Consider the following 16,201-nt stretch of genomic DNA (forward strand, 5'->3'; position numbering starts at 1 on the left):
GAAATTTTCGAGTCGCACATCACTACTGACATCCAACCGTGAGACGCATGCGCAGACTGCATCGCCTGTCAGACGCATGTTGACTCTATCTTATTATATTATTTTAATTTTTAGCACGTCTCAGCTGCTTTTCGGCAATAACAATGTAAAACATTACATTTTTCTTATTCTTAATAATAAATATATTATATTTTAATATGTCTTAGCCTATAAGTGAATAGAAATGTTTGGCAAATGACAGACTTCACTTGTTTTTAATGTCAAACTATGCCTTAAATATTTTCAAGGTCAAACAATGATGAGCGGTTTTTGTAATTTTTTCCATGTATTTACAATCTAACTATATTTCTATGAATCTAAAAATTCTAGAAAATTTGCCGAACAAACTTCAGGAAGATTCATGATAATCCGTATTATAGTTTAGGAGGAGATTAACCATTCATACATTGTTACAGAAGAATTTTATATATAAGATATATATATATATTATATATATATATATATATATATAATAAAAATGTTTCTTGGGCATCCATCCAGTAATTAAAAAACAGTTTAATGAAAAATGTTTTTATTTAGAGAACATACGTTTCGGGTCTTGATTTGACCCATTTTCAGTGCTACAATTAAATAATTCAGGGTTACAAATTAAAACAATATAAAAAATACATATTTAACAGACAAAAATAAGTAAAACAATGTATATGAAAAGTATATATGAAAAACAACAATAAAATAAACAAATGTAAGAAACTCACCATACAAATAAACTTTGAAAAATAACACAAAAACACACAAAATTGCACGAAAAAAATAAATATGAAATAAAAAATTGATGAAACGTCGAGTTATGAAAATTTAAAAAATTGTAAAATTAAAATAAATGATAAAAGGTTGTCAATATATCCCTTCCGCCTTTTTGTCTTTTGAATTTCGCGGCTATGTACAAAGCGCTACAGAGCTCGTATCTGGCAATACTATACATAATTGAAAGGTCTTGACATAACCTACAAAACGACGCTATGCATGATTAGTTTGGATATTGCGTTCAACAGTTATAGACGTGTAAACATGGAGTTCACTAACGCCGAAATTCGCGCTATTTTAAAGTTTTCCTTCGTTAAAGGCAAATCCGCTAGAGAAACGTTCCGTGAGATTAATGGTGTTTTGGGGGATGGTACTCTATCACTTCGAACCGCGGAGGAATGGTTTCGACGATTCAGAGCCGGTGAAAACGACACCATGGATAAGCCAGCCGGCGGAAGACCTGTGACGAAAATACCGATCAAATCATGGAATACATCGAGTTAGACCGGCATGTGGCATCTCGTGACATCGCCCAGGAGATGGGAGTTAGTCACCAAACCATTTTAAACCATCTGCAGAAGGCTGGATATAAAAAAAAAGCTTGATGTTTGGGTGCCGCATGATTTGACGCAAAAAAACCTTCTGGACCGAATCAACGCCTGCGATATGCTGCTGAAACGGAACGAACTCGACCCATTCTTGAAGCGGATGGTGACTGGCGACGAAAAATGGATCACATACGACAATATCAAGCGAAAACGGTCGTGGTCGAAGGCCGGTGAATCGTCCCAAACAGTGGCCAAGCCGGGATTGACGGCCAGGGAGGTTTTGCTGTGTGTTTGGTGGGATTGGAAGGGAATCATCCACTATGAGCTGCTCCCATATGGCCAGACGCTTAATTCTACCATCTACTGCGAACAACTGGACCGCTTGAAGCAGGCGATCGACCAGAAGCGTCCAGAATTGGCCAACGGGAAGGGTGTAGTGTTCCACCAGGACAACGCCAGACCACACACTTCGTTGATGACTCGTCAGAAGCTACGGGAGCTCGGATGGGAGGTTTTATCGCATCTACCATATAGCCCGGACATAGCGCCAAGTGATTACCACCTGTTCCTGTCCATGGCGAATGCCCTTGGTGGTGTAAAGTTGAACTCAAAAGAGGCTTGTGAAAAGTGGCTGTCCGAGTTCTTCGCAAATAAGGAGGGGGGCATCTCTACGAGGGAGGTATTATGAAGTTGCCGTCTAGATGGAAACAGATTATCGAACAAAACGGCGCATATTTGAACTAAATCCGATCACTGTAACACTTTTTATAAAGCATTGAATAAAGAGCAAAAAAGCGAAAGGGAGATATTTGACAACCTTATATATTTTATTATAAAAAAGCTTATTCCAAATAATTCCAAATAAAACGAACATGTTGTCAGTTTGGAAAATGTGTTACGTGTGTGTACGAGAGTAAAATGTGTGCGTACGTGCTTGCGGAAATAGTGGAAACTGTATCGTCATTGGATGAGAGAACGGGATAGAGAGAATTTTAGTGGTTTCATATTACGAAGATTTTCTCAGCGATCATGCGCAGTAGGAACATAGAAAAAATATACATCCATAATCAACGGTTAAACACACTATGTGGATCAAAATGAAAATATAAAAAACATAGGGTGCGTTCGACTTGGACGCTTACGCGCTGTGAGCGCTCACGCTTATAAGCACGAATTTTTAGCGTTCGACTTGGCCGATAAGCGCTCAGAATCGATAACTAAATTCCGTTCGTTTTGGATACTGTGAGCGTCAATAAGCATCAAAATGGCGGCAACTGTCTGTCAATTAATAAATAATTTATTAGAAATTATCAATGATGAGTCTGATGATAGTGATGAGTTTGATATGATTGAAGATAGTGATAATGATATGGAATGGAAGTATTGCGAAGCTCATTTGAATTTATCTTTAAAAAAAGAAACTATACCAAGAATAAAAAACTTTGTGGAAGAGGTTATACCAGCATTTTCAGATAATGAATTTAAATCTCATTTTAGGTAAATATTTATTTCAATTTGAGGATTTAGTTAACAAAAAATTATCTTAACCCTTCAGTTTAATTACATGCAAATAATATGTTTTTAAATTTTAGACTGTTCCGATCAACATTTGATTTTGTTCGTGAAAAAATTGAACCATCGTTGATCAGAAAAACCCCAGGATGTGAAATCACCGACAAACAATTATTTAATCGTTTATGGAAATGTGCCGCCAGATTCGTATCGTATAATTAAAAAATCTTACTTATATTTTGAATAACTATAATTATTAAAAATTAAATATTAACCTAATACATTGTTCTTTAAGCTCAATTTGCCAAAGGTTTGTGTCAGTTTTGCAACAGCGTGGTGGAGTGTGCGAAGGGTTACATTAGCTCTAGTCGAAATAGCTCCAAATTTTATTATCTGGCCTGAAAATGAAAAGCTTGCTGAAATTTCTACTGAATTTGAAGCTACAAGCGGCTTTCCCAATGTTATCGGTGCATTGACGGAACACATATAAATATACCTGCACCTCGAGAGCATCCGGAATGTTATGTCAACAGAAAAGGACATCATTCAATTCAATTACAAGTAAGTAAGCAGTCATGTGAATTAACAACATTTGTAAATATTCATTTTTACTGTTTGTTCAAAAATAGGCTATTTGTGATGCTCGATGTAAATTTATTCATTGTTATGCTGGAAATGTTGGTTCTGTACATGACGCACGAGTATTACGTCTGTCAGAAGTGAATGATTACCTCAACGATGAACATAAATTCCCGACGAATCTCATTTAGTCGGCGATGCAGCTTACCCTCTTCACAAACATTTACTTACACCATATCGAGATAATGGGCACTTATCAGCAAGACAAAAAAATTATAATTTTTGTCATTCATCTGCACGTATAGCAATTGAACGTGCATTTGGATTACTTAAAAAAGATTTCGCAGTTTACTGACAGTTCTCGACATGAATCGAACTGATTTAATTCCTGAGTACATAATCGCTTTTTGTGTCATGCATAATATATGTTTATTAAAAAACGATGAATTACCGGTGGAGGAAGTAAAAGAAACAAATTGGAAACATAAATGAAATTTATTATAATAGAATTTCACCTGCTGCTGGTGTTGATAAACGAAATCGTATATGTGAGCAATTAATTATAAGAAATGTTTAATGAAAGCAACTATAAGTCATTTCAATAGCTAAAATTACAATTATGAGAAATGAACATGAACAAACTATGATAAGATTTTTATAATTATATACACAAGAAAATTGTAAATTAAAAATCAAATAATATTATACATTTAATAAATTATTTAATCATGTAAATTAGCATTATTAGAATTAGAATTAGCTTTTACAAGCTTTTCTAATAACTCTAAAGCTTGTTGTTTATATTTATTTGATTCTTTAGCTTTTTGTTCTTTAAACGCCATGTGAAGCGACGGTCCTCATTTTCTTCGCTTATCCTAGACCTTTCTTCTAATGCAGCAATTACATCGCTGGCGGGGGTACTTTTTGCTTTTTTTCCTGCCAAAAAAAAATTATATTATTAGCATAGAGAAATCTTCAAAACAAATTAAATATCCTTACGGTTTGCTTCAATATCCATGTTACTGCTACTGCTACTCCCGCAACTAGCTTCGGATAAAGTCCTTTTTTTCCCAGTTGAAGAGCAAGTCGATGCAGGTGTTATTGAAGGTTTATTCCCGATCAGATCATCCATTAACTTAAAAAATAAAAAATTTCAAAAATTATGGTTTTCTGGAAATATAAACAGAGTTACCCTTACAGTCAGATATGGCCAATACTTAGCTGAATTTCCAGACTTGTTATTGTGGTCTCTTATTTTCTTATAGGTCTTTTTCATCCCTGAAAACTGGATAAACACTGAGGACCTGTGATGATGTATCCGTGAGTATTCAGTACTGCACTAATTTCCTGTCATAATTTCTTTTGCGACATTTTCCCACTGATAAAATTCATTTGTCGTTTTTCGTATTCATCGAGAAGCAAAAGAATTGCTTCGTGGGCCATTTAAACGCTGTAATAAACAATTGGCTGTTAAATTATATGCATATTAATCATTTTGTTTTGTCCTGATTAAAATTACCTGATTCTTCACTTTCAATTCTCATGAATTCAATACTTACATCGCCATTTAAAAAAGATTGTGAAGTTTCAGGTTCATCTATTTAGGTTTCTAAAATTTACCATTGCGTAGATGAAAATTGAATTAATAATACAAATTTAAACTTATCATGGCAATCAAATTATTTTAAAGTATTTAACAATTTCATGGACATTAAAACCCAAAATATTAATGAAACCTATCGCTAACAATACGAGCAGATTGTTTAGCCTCTAGTATTTTCAATCTTACATAAGTTGCATCTGAAATTAATATAAGCCATTTCACCCAAAAAAATAAGATTTTTAAATAGTACAACAATTGATGGAATCGATTAAGTCACTTATTACTTAAGGATTAAAACAAAGTAGATTTTTTTTATTTATTTATTTAGCAATATAAACATTTGATATATCCTATTCTCAGACAGGCGGGGGTGCCTGGTATAAGAGATTATGGATTGCTTTATACATTTATGCCTATATCTATTTCATATTATTTTATTTTAAAATATCACATTTATATAAGAAATTAAGTATAAGAGTCATATTTAACTAATAGGGTCAATCTTGTTTATATCTAGTATAGATAGTATTTTAATTCTTAATTCTAATCTATAATTCTATAATTCTAAAGTCTATAATTTTAAATGTTCTAGCCTTTTAAGGGTGTAAAAAAGCAAAATTGAAACAAAACTTCATCCTTACGTTAACGTAATAAAACCTTCAACCAAACGTATAAAAAATCTTGAATATTTTCCCTTTTAATTAATAAATTGATATATACCTGTTCGTAGTCGCTCTAATTCTTGATCCGTAACAGTAATTCTATAATTTTTATTTGTTTCTGAATCAAATAGATCAACAGAAAATAATTGTAATGCACAGCTCGCCATTTTTGCGTAATTATTGAACTATGAATAAATGAAATTAGGGTTAGCATATTCTTAAGTTGCATTCGTTTTGACAGATAGTAAAAACAACTGACGATGATGCTACGAGCGTACTTATGCTACACTCACAGCGCCAAGTCGAACGATGAAAGCGCGCTCACGGCGCGCTCACAGCGCGTAAGCGTCCAAGTCGAACGCACCCATAATATAACCATGATAGACAATGTAAAAATGAAAAAATATGTGATGAAGAGAAATTTATTAAGAAAAAGTATAGATATTAACTGAAAAACGATAATAGTTATGGAACGATAATAGTTATATAAAAAATTACAACATAACATATATATGTATATATACGCAAAACAATAAATGTATATATGCATACACATACACATACAGATATATGCAAACACATGCACACATATAAATATACAACATATATGTAAACACATATACATATATATACATATACATACACATGTGCATACACATATATATCTACAAACATATACATGTAAACATATATATACATGCACATATACACATATATACACATACATATATATATATATATATATATATATACATACATAAAAGAAATGTTAGGATGTATTGCGCATATTGAAAAAATTATTTGAAGCATCGCGGTAAATATTGCAAAGAGAAGCCGAATCAAATCATTTGTTAATAGCAGGTAATATTTGTATGAAAATACTCTCAGCGAACTTTCTGCGTAAAGTGTTGGCTTCTCGATGAATAACTCTTGGATTGGTGAAATTAAAAGAATGTTTAAATTTGGAGACATGTTCGGTGATCATGGTTTTATTTTGTTTCCTGTTCAAACTATTAAGTTCGTGTTGGCGCATTCTTTTTGAGAGAAATTGTGAAGTTTCTCCAACATAACAGCTTGAACAATCATTACAATCAATGACATATACGACGTTTGACGTGCGGGAAATAGGAGTAGGAGTTTTTAAATTAGTGTATAAGTCTGTGAGAGTGCGTCCAGTCGAACACACTAGCTTTAGACCAACGGATGAAAAAAGTTTTTTCTGTGAGTGGAAAAGGCAGTCAATGTACGATAATGAGATGAAGGAATTGAGAGATAGTGAATTTTCAGGAACAGGGTTAAGGTTTTGTGAAATGATACTATTTTGTTGTGATTGGGAGGTAAATAAGGAAGATGTACGGAATTTATTACGAAGAAAGGGTAATCTATTATTTATTACTGAGCGTAAAAGTTGTAGTGGATAGGAATTATTTTGAAGGTAGAATATATCAAATTAATATTTTTTTCTCAATGTGATGGATGAGAAAGAAGGATGGCATGATCTAGTAAGTTGATGATGCAATCTTAGTAGATTTGGGGTGATAGGAATGGTAGTTTAAATAACGTCCAGACCAAGTGGATTTTTGATACCAACATGTAGTGATGGAGTTGTTATTTATAAAAAGGGTAATATCTAAAAATTAATGGAGTTGTTAAGTTGAGTCTCTACGGTAAAACAAAGGTGTGTGTCGAAATTATTAAAAGAATTTAGGAAATTGGTTATGTTATAAGTAGGAATGCAAGTTAAAATGTCGTCAACGTAACGTTTGTAAAAAAGAGGTACATAAGACAAGGTATTAAGAGTAGAGTTCTCTAGGAACTGCATACAAAGTTCAGCAAGTGGGGTACTCAAACTGGAACCCATTGGAGTGCCAAATTTTTGTTTAAAGAAGGAGTCGTTGAACGAAAAATAAGTATTGGAAATAATGAATTTAATACATTTCAGGAACCAAGAAAAATTGAAATCTGTGTGTTTGCTGATATCAACCCATTTATGGTCTATGGCAGAGAGGATAAGGTCAGGTGAAATGTTAGTGAAGAGGGAAACAACATCTAAACTTATAAAGGAAAAATCAGATGGTACATTGAGGGAGTTAAGTTTGGGAATGAGTTCGAAAGAATTTTTGACAAAATGGGGAGAATTATGAGTGATATTGGATAAAATTTAACTAATAAATTTGGATAATTTGCAAAGAGGGGAATTTAAGTCAGCAACTATTGGTCGAAGAGGAAAACCATCTTTGTGGATTTTGGGAAGACAAGTTTTGGGGAAATGGGATTGTAAGTTTTTAATTGTAGAGAGAGAGGTTTGGGAATTTGTTTGTTTTCTATGAGTGAATCAATGAATTTCAAAGTATTCCGATTTATAAGGTCGGTGGGATCTGAATTTATAAGTTCGTAAATGTTTACATCAGCTAGGAGGGACATGGATTTGGAAATATAGTTAACTTTGTTCATGATAACCGTGATGGTTACCCTTATCTGCCCTGGTAACAACAATTTCTGGGTGTTGTTTGATAAAGGATTTGCAAAAGTGGATGTCTTTGAGTAATTCTTTATGTTGATGAATGTTAGAAATGTCAAATTTGAAAAATGAATTAAGTTGGTTGCAAAAAATAGATTTAATGCGTTTTTTTTCATTGATATCTTTTAAATTACGTAAACTATATTCTAAAGAGCTAAGTGTTTTGACAAACTTAAACGATTTTTTTCTGTTGTGGAATGGAAAATTTAGGACCTAGTGCTAAAATGTTCAAAACATTGGATGGGATGTCTAAATCGGAAATGTTTTTAACCCATCTATTGATGATATCAGGGTTTATATTTATTTTGGATTCCTTTTTCGAATAAAGAGTATTGAATTTTTTTATGAAGGATTTTTTTGATATATTAAAAGAATTATTGAATCTAGAGTTTTCGAAATCTAAAAAATTGTTAATGTCAATGTGATTATTAATAGTGGAAAATAAGGATTGGGTGTTATAATTTAGAGTTTTATTTATGTTATCAATAGAGGTAATGCAATATTTGATTTCTAGATTCAGCAACATAAAGGAGAAGGAAAGCTTTTTATTTTTAAAATAATAGGAATTTAGATGATCAAAGTTTGTTAATTTGAAATCAAAGGATTTTGGTAGGAGTCTTTCTGTGCGACAACGAAGTAAAAAAGTTCTTTTGTTGGTGACGATAGCCAGTTTTGAGAAAAGATTTGAAATAGTTTTAAATAAAATGAGTTTGGTAGGTCCATAGCAATGGAAAATGTACTCGAAAAAAGATGGAAAAGAGTAAGGAATGCATTGTATAAAACTATTATGAAAATAATTGTTGTAACGGTAAATTGACGAATTATTGAAATTATTATAATTCTATGTGTAAGTTGGATATTGATAAGAGGAACGATTATTATGTCTTACCTTATTTGTATGGAGAGCACTATTTACATATATAGTAGTGAAATTATAGTTATTTTGAAAATTCATGTTGTTAAAAATTAAAAAGCACTTGTAAAAGTTCTTGAAAATGATCAAAATCTTGGATTTGTAACTTCAGTGTAGTATTGGTTCTGAGTGTCCTAACAAGGAAGTCTTGATATGTAGGTTTGCAACAAATCTTGAGGAAATATGTTGAGTCTTAAAACTTGTAGAATATTTGAAAATCAGTGTCTTGAGAATGAACAAAAAATCTTGAATATTTTATGTTGAAATTGTCCAATTTTTCAGCCCTTGGATTATATAAAGCGAGAGGTTTTTCTTCAGATGGTGAAATAATATAATAAAAATGTTTCTTGGGCATCCATCCAGTAATTAAAAAACAGTTTTAATGAAAAATGTTTTATTAAATTAGTTTCGGGTCTTGATTTGACCCATCTTCAGTGCTACAATTAAATACTTCAGGGTTACAAATTAAAACAATATAAAAAATACATAATTAACAGACAAAAATAAGTAAAACAATGTATATGAAAAGTATATATGAAAAACAACAATAAAATAAACAAATGTAAAGAAACTCACCATACAAATAAACTTTGAAAAATAACACAAAAAACACACAAAATTGCACGAAAAAAAAATGAAATAAAAAATTGATAAAACGTCGAGTTATGAAAATTTAAAAAAATTGTTAAATTAAAATAAATGACATATTTTATTATAAAAAAGCTTATTCCAAACGAACAAGTTGTCAGTTTGGAAAATGTGTTACGTGTGTGTACGAGAGTAAATTGTGTGCGTACGTGTTTGCGGAAAATAGTGGAAACTGTATCGTCATTGGATGAGAGAACGGGATAACTACCATTCCTATCACCCCAAATCTACTAAGATTGCACCCATCATCAACTTACTAGATCATGCCATCCTTCTTTCTCATCCATCACATTGGGAAAAAAATATTAATTTGATATATTCTACCCTTCAAAATAATTCCTATCCACTACAACTTTTACGCTCAGTAATAAATAATAGATTACCCTTTCTTCGTAATAAATTCCGTACATCTTCCTTATTTACCTCCCAATCACAACAAAATAGTATCATTTCACAAAACCTCAACCCTGTTCCTGAAAATTCACTATCTCTCAATTCGTTTATCTTATTACCGTACATTGACTGCCTTTTCCACTCATGGAAAAAACTTTTCATCCGTTGGTCTGAAGCTAGTGTGTTCGACTGGACACACTCTCACAGACTTATACACTAATTTAAAAACTTCTACCCCTATTTCCCGCACGTCAAACGTCGTATATGTCATTGATTGTAATGATTGTTCAAGCTGTTATGTTGGAGAAACTTCACAATTTCTCTCAAAAAGAATGCGCCAACACGAACTTAATAGTTTGAATAGGAAACAAAATAAAACCATGATCACGGAACATGTCTCCAAATTTAAACATTCTTTTAATTTCACCAATCCAAGAGTTATTCATCGAGAAGCCAACACTTTACGCAGAAAGTTCGCTGTGAGTATTTTCATACAAATATTACCTGCTATTAACAAACGATTTGATTCGACTTCTCTTTGCAATATTTACCGCGATGCTTCAAATATTTTTTTCAATATGCGCAATACATCCTAACATTTCTTTTATGTATATATATATATATATATATATATATATATATATATATGTATGTATGTATGTAGGTATATATATATATATATATATGTATGTATGTGTATATATGTGTATATGTGCATGTATATATATGTTTACATGTATATGTTTAAGATATATATGTGTATGCACATGTGTATGTATATGTATATATATATATATATATATATATATATATATATGTGTGTGTGTGTTTACATATATGTTGTATATTTATATACAACGTGCATGTGTTTGCATATATATGTATGTGTATGTGTATGCATATATACATTTATTGTTTTGCGTATATATACATATATATGTTATGTTATAATTTTTTATATAACTATTATCGTTCCATAACTATTATCGTTTTTCAGTTAATATCTATACTTTTTCTTAATAAATTTCTCTCATCACATATTTTTTCATTTTTACATTGTCTATCATGGTTTTATTATGTTTCTATATTTTCATTTTGATCCACATATTATGTTTAACCGTTGATTATGGATTGCTTACACATGTATATTTTTTCTATGTTCCTACTGCGCATGATCGCTGAGAAAATCTTCGTAATATGAAACCACTAAAATTCTCTCTATCCCGTTCTCTCATCCAATGACGATACAGTTTCCACTATTTTCCGCAAACACGTACGCACACATTTTACTCTCGTACACACACGTAACACATTTTCCAAACTGAAAACATGTTCGTTTGGAATAAGCTTTTTTCTAAAAAAATATATCATTTATTTTAATTTTACAATTTTTTAAAATTTTCATAACTCGACGTTTTATCAATTTTTTATTTCATATTTTTTTTTCGTGCAATTTTGTGTGTTTTTGTGTTATTTTTCAAAGTTTATTTGTATGGTGAGTTTCTTTACATTTGTTTATTTTATTGTTGTTTTTCATATATACTTTTCATATACATTGTTTTACTTATTTTTGTCTGTTAATTATGTATTTTTTATATTGTTTTAATTTGTAACCCTGAATTATTTAATTGTAGCACTGGAGATGGGTCAAATCAAGACCCGAAACGTATGTTCTCTAAATAAAAACATTTTTCATTAAAACTGTTTTTTAATTACTGGATGGATACCCAAGAAACATTTTTATTATATTATTTCACCATCTGAAGAAAAACCTCTCGCTTTATCATCTACTTGTGTGTACTTGTGAAGTTACAACCTGTCTTGTACACTATAATAAATACCACATTCAAGAATAAAAAAACTCGTTTATTTAAAAAATGATGTTTTTATTTTAACTAAAAATTAATCAATTCGACTCTCAATTAATTTTCCTTTTTACCTTTTCTATTGTATTAAATTTCAATATTTTTTTTTGTTAATTTGATTAATTTACAACATTAATTTGTAATATTTTGGTATTCTACTATAGATCATATTTGAATAATAAATATTATTATCAGGGACCATATCAATGACGAATTCGGCGCATGTTTTGAAAAAAACAACGTTAAGTAAGATGGAGAGTCCTCTACTGAGAAAATACAAATTATTCATTGATAAAAATGAATCCAGTATTAAGCATGTTTGGCAGTAAACATTTAACCGATTTTTCTATATATTAATAATTATGTTTCACAAATCCAAGGCGGTTAACCTTTGAGTATACGCAAGATTTTGAAGAAATTTCCAATCGACAGCAAAGCACAAAAAACCCTACTAGCCAATAGTAACGTTTCGACTGTAATAATTCAATGTGGGCCTTCACGATCTGTTTAGTTATTGAAATTGTTGCTAGAGTAAAGCAGTTCAGAAGAAGAAGGGCTGCATTACAAGAAAACAGGGATGATAAAACAATTTCATAAGGAAATTTTACAAATAGAAAGAGAGAAATTGGCAATTTTAATAAATATGGTGCTGCGTGAATTAATTATTATATATTCATTATTTCACCATCATGTGATTTTTTAAATACTATATATGCGATATCTATATATATATATATATATATATATATAATATATATATATATATATATATATATATATATATAATATAATATATGGGCAAAAAGTTACGCTAAAAAGTGCAAAGCATTATCAAAATCAAGGAAATATATTTTCTTAGTAATCTAAGTTGATTTGATTTTGCAATTCTTGCAGAATACATGACGATTTCGCACTATGTTTAAAATGTGCTACAATAGCTCTAGCTTTTGGGATTGCGGTATTAAGTTCGCATTTTTTTTGTAAATTCAGTGTAAGTTCAACGCACGAGAATTTTTTTTATTTAAAAATAAAATAATAATCTTTTTCAAGTCGATGCATTATCAGTCACAACAATAATAACTATATCAAAGATTTGCCGTGATTTTCACCACAAAATCTAAATTTTTTAGCGCAGTATACCATTCTCCTGTACGGCGTTATTGGTTTTTAAGCCGTTTAATTTAATATATTTTCATAATAATTACAACTCCCACACGATTGTATACTGTTTAATTAAAAATATGACTAACTGCTTATGTCGAGTAAATTATTTTGATATATATTCGTTAGCGAAAAAATTAACCTTCGAATAAATTATGAAGAGATTTGAACACTATCGTTTGCGCTTGTTACAATTTCATCTATTGTAACATCATTATTGTGGGCTATTTTACTTATTTGAATTGGAAGGAACAAATATGGCAACATATTTATTATCAGCATATTTTTTAATACTTAAATAGGAATTATAATAAATTTTATTAATACAAAACGTTCATAAATTTATTAAACAAAACAAGTAAATAACTATATAACACTTTATAATGCTACAAATCTAATGGTAAATCATTTAATAAATATTTTTTAACTTACAAAACGCAAAAAGGTTCGCTAAAAAGTGCAAAGCATTTGCATAATACTTGACTGAAGTTTTCAAAGTACAAAATTTGTCTGCAGATATTTAAATATTGAATTACCTTTAAGGAAATCACCAAACACCTACCATAAGACCCTTTAAACAAATCGAAATTAAAAACAATGTTATTAAATTAAAATCAGCCCCGGTAACGATCAAGTCTCTCTTAGCATGCTAAAAGAATTTTTTTAATAATCACACGGTTTTCAACTTCATTCTTCAATTTAACCACTGGTCATCTGTTTGGAAACATGCAAAAATTATAATAATTCCAAAACCATACAAAGATTCATCATATGTAAAATCTTATCAACCTATAAGCTTTCTTCATCCCTATCAAAAGTATTTGAAAGACTTATTTTACAGAGACTTTTAGAAGACAATTTAGAAGAAACCTGGGTACCTAACCACCAATTTGGTTTTAGAAGACATCATTCAACAATTCAGTAATGCAACAGTAGAACAACCAACTCAATCCTCATAGCCCTACATGAAAAAAAAATGATGTAGCATTTTTTCTTGACATCAGTCAGGCCTCCGACAAAGTTTTGCATATGGGTTTATCATACAAATTGAAGAAAATCTATCCAAAATATTTCACGATTTTGGAATCATATTTATCTGATTAAAGCAAATTATCTAATCAAATTAAAGAATATGAAGAACTATCCCCTCCAAACCGATTTATTCCGGTGTTCCGCAAGATAGTGTTCTGAGTCCAATATTATATCTGCTATTCACGATTGATCTGCCGATTCGGCCTAAAAACAATAAGCACAAATGCCGATGACATTTTCATTACTTCAAGTCATAAGGGTGTGATAACAGCTACTTTTTTACTGAAAAAATTCTAGCAGAAAGAGAATTATGGCTAGATAAATGGAACACGAAAAATGTCTACAGTAGTGAAAGTCATCAAAAAGAAAACTTCTTAGAGAAGCTTAATTTTTCAAGACAAATTGGATGCACACGTCAATCCTGAAATGCAAACGGTCCAGACAGCTAAAAAGTTAAAACGCCTGAAGAGAAAATGGCCAGGTGATGTACCGTCCACAACATAATTTTCACACAAGCTATTTATAATTATTATTTATTATTCTTTTCATTATTTTTATTATTATTTACTCATTTATTTCTTTTCTTTAATTTCTTTTACACCCTCTTTTTTTTCTTGATTTTGATTTTCAATACCATCACTTTTAACTTACAGATTATATAGTAGTAATTTGATTGTTAAAACTAGCAATAATAAAAAAATATATATAAACGCATTATTATATAATACATTAAACTAATGAGATACCAGATGTCTAATATGAAACAACATTTTGAATATTTTTAAAATGTTATTTTCAATTTCTTCGGCATTCATTCGGACTTTCTATGAAACGATAAATCTTCTTGTTATTTTATAATTTAATTATCGTAAATTTGATCTCGAAACAATCAGCCATCTATTGCTTCAGCATTAAATTCATCTTCAACCGAGGACTCAATATTCAAACGAGAAACTTCTTTGTTACTCTGCTAACATTCAAAATTTTCTCTGATGTTTCAATTGTGTAAAACACAGCATGCTCTTATGAAATGGCAAATAAGATGGATGTTTTTTTCACAGTTGCCTAAAATTTTGTTTTAATAACTTATGTATGTTCAATAGTACTTCGAGCACTATTATGTTTTTTATTGAAATTTTTCTGGGTCTGTGTGAGATAATGAATATTTCGAAATCGTGTCTTCAAATTTGTTTTCAGCGGGTAGGCTGCGCCTCCTAATAAAATGTATCGACCACATTTTTTATTCAGATTTAAACACAAGTTTAATCTCCTAAATATTCTGGCATCATGTACTGAACCAGGATATCCAATGGAAACATAAATAAATTTGTTCGGATCATCACAAACAGCTTGCATCTGAAAAAAAAATTAGAACGTGATTGCAAATATTAGTATATGAACAAAAATACCGCGCATTTATGGAACAATATCCTTTCCGGTTTAAAAATTATCTTGAATCCTTTGCAGGTTTGTTTATACATATGTGGCGCATTACTCCGATTACATTAGGAAATCTCTTTTGTGAAAATCCTTTGGCAATCATTAATTTTTGAACTAATACAGCTTAGAAAAGAAGTAATTCTTTGAACTATTTTATGTAGAGAACTTCAAGTGATATCAAAGCGATCACTGACATCCCTGTAGCTGGCACTGTAATGTTCCGCAAACCACAAAAAAGTCTGCACCTAAAATTATATTTAATTATAATCTTCTTTAGAACAACAACAAATTTATGCTGCACCTGATGTAATGCGCTTATTTTTCTATATATTCCATATGTATTTAAATTGTAGATTGTGCTTTCTTCACATCGGTCAGATATTTGCTTACAAACATTTCTGCTCTGTGAGTGTTCCATTAACTGTGCCTCATCATACAATGGAACTACTTTGTTTGCCAAAATAAGATTACTGTGTATAGCCATTGAATAAATTATTGAGTAATCACCAAACGTATT

The 16,201-nt window shown here is 30.6% G+C and overlaps 1 pseudogene; it reads left to right on the plus strand.

Annotated features, from left to right (window-relative positions):
- Positions 1-2,700: 2,700 nt before the first annotated feature.
- On the plus strand, positions 2,701-3,938 carry LOC113371327 (annotated as a pseudogene).
- Positions 3,939-16,201: the final 12,263 nt, after the last annotated feature.

This window comes from Ctenocephalides felis, unplaced genomic scaffold, assembly GCF_003426905.1.
Source record: "Ctenocephalides felis isolate EL2017-DRISC unplaced genomic scaffold, ASM342690v1 CF-g0.4_SCAFFOLD_01492, whole genome shotgun sequence".
Classification (NCBI taxonomy): domain Eukaryota; kingdom Metazoa; phylum Arthropoda; class Insecta; order Siphonaptera; family Pulicidae; genus Ctenocephalides; species Ctenocephalides felis.